This window comes from Cebus imitator, unplaced genomic scaffold, assembly GCF_001604975.1.
Source record: "Cebus imitator isolate Cc_AM_T3 unplaced genomic scaffold, Cebus_imitator-1.0 Scaffold85, whole genome shotgun sequence".
NCBI classification, from domain to species: Eukaryota; Metazoa; Chordata; class Mammalia; order Primates; family Cebidae; genus Cebus; species Cebus imitator.
In genome coordinates, this window is record NW_016107400.1 from 366,049 (window position 1) to 374,017 (window position 7,969).

Below are 7,969 nucleotides of genomic sequence, written 5' to 3' on the forward strand. Positions count from 1 at the left end.
TTGACCAGGATGGTCTTGATCTCTTGACCTCGTGATCCACCCGCCTCGGCCTCCCAAAGTGCTGGGATTACAGGCGTGAGCCACAGCGCCCGGCCCGGAAATAATATTTTAATAGTTTTTCATATAACTAGATATTCCTTATTTTCTTTCTCCTTTTTTTTTTTGGTTATAACTAAGTATTCTTGATGCTACACAAAACTAGACAGGCCAGGCACAGTGGCTAACACCTGTAATCCCAGAACTTTTGGAAGGCCAAGGCAAGTGGATCATTTGAAGTCAGAAGTTCAAGACCAGCCTGACTAACATGGTGAAACCCTGTCCCTACTAAAAATACAAAAATATTAGCCAGGTGGTAGTGGCACACACCTGTAATCCCAGCTACTTGGCAGGCTGAGGCAGGAGAATCGTTTGAGCTTAGGAGGCAGAGGTTGCAGTGAGCCAAGTTCGCGCCACTGTACTCCAGCCTGGGTGACAGAGTGAGACCTGTCTCAAATCAATCGATCAATCAATCAAGACAAATAGTGGTTTTCCTCTTTCTGAGTCTAAAAAATGCAGTTTCTTAAAAGTTAGTTGCAATGTAGAATCTGAAACCTTATCAATAAACTTTTTGTACTTGGTTGTACTAAAATCCACACATTTACACAGCTTTTTTTTTTCGAGACAGAGTCTTACTCTGTTGCACAGGTTGGAGTGCAGTGGTGCAAACCCAGCTCACTACAACCTCTGCCTCCTGGGTTCAAGCGATTCTACTGCCTCAGCCTCCAGAGTAGCCAAGATTACAGGCACGTGCCATCGCGCCCGGCTATTTTTTTTTTTTTTGTATCTTTTTTAGTGGACACAGAGTTTTACCATGTCTGCCAGTCTGGTCTCGGACTCCTGACCTCAGGTGATCTGCCTGCCTCGGCCTCCCAAAGTACTGAGATTACAAGCATAGGCCACTGCGCCTGGCCTACATGGTATTTTGAATAGATCTTTTATCCATGCATTATTTTGTGATATACATATGCTCTGGTCATTTGGAAAAATATTGATTCACTGAGCTGTGCTGACACATTTCATTATAAAACAGCAAACAATTGCAATAATTAACTTCACCCTAATCTCCTCAGAAAAGTCTTTAAGCATTAGGAAGCTGTCAAGCCTTTGATGGGAGACAGTTTTCCGAAATTCTAATTTCTACTTTAAAACCTGAACTGTATCTACTGTCAATGTTTTTCCCTTAAAGTGACAGGTTCACTTTGTTCATTTTTGATAAAATATCTCCCAAATACCAAAGTCTAATTAAATACAGTTTGTCAATCATTCTTTCACATAAAAATGGTGTTTGCAATTCAAACAACTGCACAAGGGCTTTTCCTCATGTAGACCATCACACTGCTATGCAGCAGAAGAGCTTTATGGGTAATTCCTATTGCATTATACAGAATACTTAAAAGTTTCAAGTTTTATAAATAAAACAAATTTTTACTGCTCATGGAGGATTAAGTGAAACTGCTCTTTTTCAGCATATGATGGTGAGGAATACAATGACTACCATTATGGTTGGCACCACTGCCTTGATTCACGCTGTGGTACCAGCAGTTTTACCCACTACTGCTTTGCACCATCAGTGTAAACATAAAAATAGTGAAAAGGGCAAGTAACATCCAAGTATTATTATGAAAACAACTTTGATCTCACGGACCCCCTGAAAGGGTCTTAGGATAATCCTCAGGGGCTTGCATACAATCCTTACTTATTTCCAAATGGTCTTAATTACAGAAAAAATAAGGCTAAATGGTCTTTGTTAATATTGATTTTCATCTTGAATTCAGCAGCTGAATGTAGAGTCGTAAAGTTGAGGGCAATGGTTTGAGCCAAATAAAGAAATGTGAACTTATGCCTCTCAGTATACTTTTATCTTCTTTTTTTTTCTTAATAAAATAAATAAAATATTAAATTACAAAAAAAATTTTTTACTTTTTTTTTTTGAGACGGGGTTTCACCATGTTGGCCAGGCAGATCTCAAACTCCTGACCTCAAGTGATCCACCCGCCTCAGCCTCCCAAAGTGCCGGGATTACAGGCGTGAGCCACCGTGCCTGGCCTTATTTTTATCATCTTCTAAACAACCTCAGCCAAAAGATTTGTAACTTTGCCAGCTCTCAGGAGGTGTTATGATAGATTTGAGGGCAAAAAAATCAAACTCATTTCACTGTTCTAAAACACACACACACACACACACACACACACACACCCTAAAACAAGAAACACCACTTAAGGAGAGCATCAATACAAAAGCAACTGCACTTCCTGATGATCTTTTTCGTGGGACAAACCCATTCTTAGAGGTTCTACGATTATAATAGTTTTAAAGGAAAAGCAGTAAAGGCCATAAGATGGGTTATGGATCTCTAAAGTGACCAATGGCAAGGGTGATTACACTTACCTAACATCCTTCCCCACAGTCATAGCAGCAATCACTTTCTTCACAGCCTCCTTTCTCTTTTCTTTCTTTTCATTGTTGAGTTCAGCTTTTAGTTCAAATATTTCTCCTGTAAGAGATGAGAACAAACTGGTGAAGTCCCAGGACCACAGATCTAGCGCAAAATACTGCACTATGTAATAACTAATACCAGGATAGCAGGGCAGCAACTGAAATAAGGTTATTTTAAAATTACAGAATATGTAAAATTCAAAGCCCTAGATTATTACTTGACTCACTGATAAAGAAACTACCGTAAGTTTTAAAAATCTTTTAAATTATGGCCAGAGAGAAAGATGCAATCCAGATCCTTAAGAACCACAGGAGTGGGGAAAAAAGCAAATCTCATTATATCTAGCTACAGTGGAGAGAGAACATTATCTGAAGGATGATCTTCCATCAGAATGTTAAAAGTCTGGAGAAGAACATAAATGTAGGTAAGGAGCAGGCACGTATTATCCCATTTATCCATGCTCAGCTTTACAGATTAAGAAATGAGGCTTAACGTTCACACAGTGACCGGCGGCCGGCTTCATTGGGAACTATGGCTAAACATCATCCTGATTTGATCTTTTGCCGCAAGCAGGCTGACGTTGCCATCGGAAGACTATGTGAAAAATGTGATGGCAAGTGTGTGTGATTTGTGACTCCTATGTGCGTCCCTGCATTCTGGTGCACATATGTGATGAGTGTAACTATGGATCTTACCAGGGGCGCTGTGTGATCTGTGGAGGCCCTGGGGTCTCTGATGCCTATTATTGTAAGGAGTGTACCATCCAGGAGAAGGATAGAGATGGCTGCCCAAAGATTGTTAATTTGGGGAGCTCTAAGACAGATCTCTTCTATGAACGCAAAAAGTATGGCTTCGAGAAGAGGTGATTGGTCGGTGGCCCCTCCCTTCCCCCCACATCGAGTTGCTGCAGCTACCAGAAAAGATGCCTACTACTACCAGCAGAAAGGGAGCAGAGCCCAGAGCATCACCAGGAGTGCCTGCTAGTGTACTGGCAGCTTGCCACTCTCCTCTCACCCAGACATGTGGTATGGATGGAAAAGGATTCTTCACAGAGCACTCTGGCACACTGTATCAGAGAAAAATTGATATATTAGTTAGTAGTGTTTCTTGAATTTGAGAAGCAAAGATCTTCTCTCCATATTGATATGTTCTTCCACAACCAAGATCTTCTAAAAAGAATTAATATTTTAGTCTTTTGCTTGAGGAGTTGACTGTGAAGCTATGCCCAGTGAAAAACATGTTCCTGCAGCAGCTCTGGTGGCAACTGTCTTTAAGGAACCTTTGGTGTGTGGTGGGAAGCTATCAGAACAAGAAATGTAGGCATTTACACTTTAAACACTTGTGCTGGTGTTATGTTATTTCCTTTTTAGAAAGCTGGTGTTATTTCCTTCTTAGAAATTGGAAACCTTTTCTGTTGCTATTATATTAATAAAGTTGGTGTTTATTTTCTGGTAAAAAAAAAAAAAAAAAAAAAAAGTTCACACAGTGAGTGACGAAGTTGAGCTTAGCACTATGTCTCCTGACCCTTGAATTCAAAGGTCCTCAACCCTGGCCACACATTAATATTACCTGAGAAATACAAAGTACAGCTGCACTCTAGACCAAATAAATCAGCATGTCAAGGAAAACTCATAATCTTTAAGAGCTCCCCTAAGTGACTATAATGCACAGCCAATGTTAAGAATCACTATTTTAGGCCGGGCGCGGTGGCTCAAGCCTGTAATCCCAGCACTGTGGGAGGCCGGGGCGGGTGAATCACGAGGTCAAGAGATCGAGACCATCCTGGTCAACATGGTGAAACCCCGTCTCTACTAAAAATACAAAAAATTAGCTGGGCATGGTGGTGTGTGCCTGTAATCCCAGCGACTCAGGAGGCTGGGGCAGGAGAATTGCCTGAACCCGGGAGGCGGAGGTTGCGGTGAGCCGAGATCGCGCCATTGCACTCCAGCCTGGGTAACAAGAGCGAAACTCCGTCTCAAAAAAAAAAAAAAAAAAGAATCACTATTTTAATCAGTACTTTAATAAATTAATGGGCTTTAAGGCCCTTCCTATTCAATCAATCTAACAAAAATAATCTTGAAACCAAGAATGGTACACAAGGGAGACATTTCTAAAGGTACAATCTTGAATGACTGCTTAGGCTCCGCACTGTAAAATGCCAGGGACTGTAATCACTATTTTAAGGCCTGGTCTCCAGACTCACCTATCTTCAAAATGCTGGAACCAAAATAAAAAAGAAAGTAACAACCCTAACATTGTTTAAAAGGAAAGGAAAAAAATCACTAAGCCCGTGAAAAAGAGGTTGACTACTCCCACCTCAACTTTCCATCTATACCCTCCAGCTCATCTACCATATTGCTTCAAAGACTATCCTCTACCTTCAAGACTGCTCCTATTGTTCCTTTCAACCAGATCTCATTCAGCAGTGTAGAAACAGTGGGGGCAGACACTACATGATTTGCCTGAAATCACTATGTGGAAAGGAAGAAATTAATAAGTTCTCATTTCAATATCCATGGACGATAAGGTAAAAAAAGTTACTCCAAAATTGCTATTTAATCAACAGCTACAAAAGTGGCACATCCAGAAGAGCTGAGCCCTTTAAAGAGTCATTCTTCATCTTCATAGGACCCTTTATCATGTCCCATGCTGCCAAATCCAGCTCTTAGAGTTCCTCTCATTCACTTCCGGGAACAGTAAAGGACAAACAGCTGGGTTTCAGAAAGTCCGAATTGTGAATAGCAGCAGGTATTACAGAATCAAAGCAGGATGTAACAGAAATTATTCCAATTCCAACAGCACAAATTTAAAGAATATATTTCAGTGGCAGTTCTGGTGAGTGTTGCAGGAAGCACAGGGAACACAGTCTACCAATTTTTTATGTATGATATTTATCAGCAGTGATTCAATCTGGAGTCTCAAACTTTTACAAATGCCTGAATTATAAAAAGGTCACCAGGACCCTTTTGAGGGTTGGAAGAATTAGAAGAGTTTTAAAATTTTAACTATTTAATTTTAATTATATCCCTTCATATCATTATAGACATGTTGTTCATCCAAGCACACAAAATGTTAACAGAAGAAAGAAGAAATAAACCTATTTCCAAAAGAAAATCAGAAAAAGCTGGGAATGAATGACAAGTGGCTAATGGCTTTTATAAGATGTAGGTAATAAAAATGAGGAAAAAGTTGCGTAGGACCAAAGAGGGGTACTCAAACAGGCAAAGTCATATATTCTACAACTTCCTTAAATTCCTATCTTTTTTCCCCTCTTTCTCCCCTCAATCAAACCTACCAAGCACTGTTAGCAGCTAGCAGTGGTTTTCAATCATGGCTACAAACTAAAATAATCTGGGGAGTTTTCTTTTTAATTTCTTTTCCTTTTGAAACAGGGTCTCTCTCTGTTGCCCAGGCTGGAGTGCAGTGGCGTAAGCACAGCTCACTGCAGCCTTGACCTCCTGGGCTCAAGTAATCCTCCCACTTCAGCCTCCGAAATAGCTGGGACTACAGGTATGCACCACCATTACTGGGTTTTTTAATTTTTTTCCTTTTAGTGGGAAATGGTATTTAGAAACCAAGATCTAGGTACTAGGCATCCTTTGCACTTACTCTGATTTAGAGTAAATTAGGATATTTCATCAGAAATTTCATCAATGTTAAGGTATTAAGAAAATATGACTTGTGCATAGCAGACACACAATAAATATTTGCTGAATAAATGAATGGAATACAGAAATGAATGTAAAAGGACTCTACAGAGTGTTCTTCAAGACCAAACTCCACTAAACCTGGAGACAATCAGACCAGTAACCATTTCAAGAGAAACAAGATAGGGAAACTCTGGGACAGAGAAGATGTCATATTTCAGCCATTGGAGAAGAACAGAAAAGGTACATTTGAGAAGAAAGCCAAATTGTTAGCAAAAAGAGAAAAAGAAGAATGGTAGTTGGTGACATATCCAGAATACTTTGGTAAATATAAGGATTGCTGAATACAAAAGTACAGAATTCTGATCCTAAGCAACAAATAAAGCAAGCTAAACTACAGGCACAATAAGCTGAGATGGGCTAAAATGGTCTGTTTTGATGAGAAGACCCTCCACACTTCTGGAAATGATCTATTTTATTTAGGAACGATTTTATAAAAGATGAAAGGTTGGACGTTCTCAAGAAGGATCCTTTGTTCCTAGGCCCAAACTCATACATATAAACAAGCAGTATATTACTGATAACAAAGATGATGAGGCTAGTAAGTTCAAAGCCCCTCAAGTAATGCAGTCTATGACCTAAAAAATCACTGATGGCTCTAGAGGTTTGCCCATTTTAAATATACATCTAGATGAAGAACAGAGTAGATGTATATGGAGGGATATGAAAATAATACGTTTCAGTGCAGTGGCTCACGCCTGTAATCCCAGCACTTTGGAAGGTCGAGTTGGATGGCTCACCTGAGTGATCAGGAGTTTGAGACTGCCTGACCAATCTTTATGCATTGCCTGTTATCAAAACATCAGAGATGGTGAAACCCTATATCTATTAAAAAACAGAAAAATTAGCCAAGCATGGTAGTGGGCACCTGTAAACCCAGCTACTCCAGAGGCTGAGGCAGGAGAATCGTTTAAACCCAAGAGGCAGAGGTTGCAGTGAGATAGCACCACTGCACTCCAGTCTGGGTGACACAGCAAGACTCGGTCTCAAAACAAAAACAAAAACAAAAAAAGAAAATAACACATTTGTATGCATTGTTTTGCAAGAGTACTTTTTCATTAAAGATAAAAATTTTTTAATTATATGTATTAATATATGCACTTATACACATAGAAAAAGACTTGAGGATATACACTGAGTTCCCTTGGGAATAGGAACAGGAAGGGAGAACTTTCATTTTTATTTTTTATATACATATCTGTATTGCTTTAATTGTATTCTTTGTTATAAAATGTTTATTTCCAAGTAAAAGTTATTTAACAAAAGAGAAAACGTGTGCTGCTTCTTTTGTCCTCCTCAGACTTAACCAATCTTCAATGGATCAATATTGATTTCAAACAGCAGACTCTCTTTCACTTCAAGTCAAAATAATGTACATCATACAACCTTCAAGTCAAAATAATGTACATCACAGCCCTAACTTTTAAAATCTATTCTTGAATACATTTATCTGCAGAAGTAGTAGATGTCCAATGAGATTGTCTACTACATGTATGTCTGAAAGAAGAGGTCAGGAACATTCTGCTTGAGACAATCTTACACTACAACTTTTCAAAAATTTCAAAGATTTCATTAGATTCTCATACTTACCTTTTTTATTGGTTGTGAAATACTTGGAGTCAGTCATGACTTTGGATCTTTAATGTGCACCTATATAGCAAGAGAAAAGAATTCCATTATTCAGGTTATAGACAGCCAACAAGGTATCCAATTAATTTTAAGAACATACAATTAATTTTAAAAACACTTAAGAATTTCTAAAAATGTGGCCGGGCACGGTGGCTCA

The 7,969-nt window shown here is 39.1% G+C and overlaps 1 protein-coding gene, 1 long non-coding RNA gene and 1 pseudogene across 6 annotated transcripts in view; 1 reads left to right on the forward strand and 2 right to left on the reverse strand.

Annotated features, from left to right (window-relative positions):
• The window catches only part of AP2B1 (adaptor related protein complex 2 subunit beta 1), a 141,280-nt gene that overhangs the window by 119,301 nt on the left and 14,010 nt on the right, over window positions 1-7,969 (reverse strand). The window lies entirely within an intron of this gene.
• LOC108308425 overlaps window positions 2,490-7,969 on the reverse strand; it is a 13,211-nt gene continuing 7,731 nt past the window's right edge. For 3 of the 4 annotated variants that reach the window (XR_005201204.1, XR_005201203.1, XR_005201202.1), the window contains 2 exons: window positions 7,774-7,833; window positions 2,490-2,533 (listed from right to left, as the gene is read on the reverse strand). This is a non-coding gene — a long non-coding RNA (uncharacterized LOC108308425). The remainder of the gene's footprint in view (window positions 2,534-7,773; window positions 7,834-7,969) is intronic. The other variant, XR_001826914.2, reaches the window with a different exon arrangement.
• Window positions 2,684-3,552, forward strand: LOC108308423 (annotated as a pseudogene).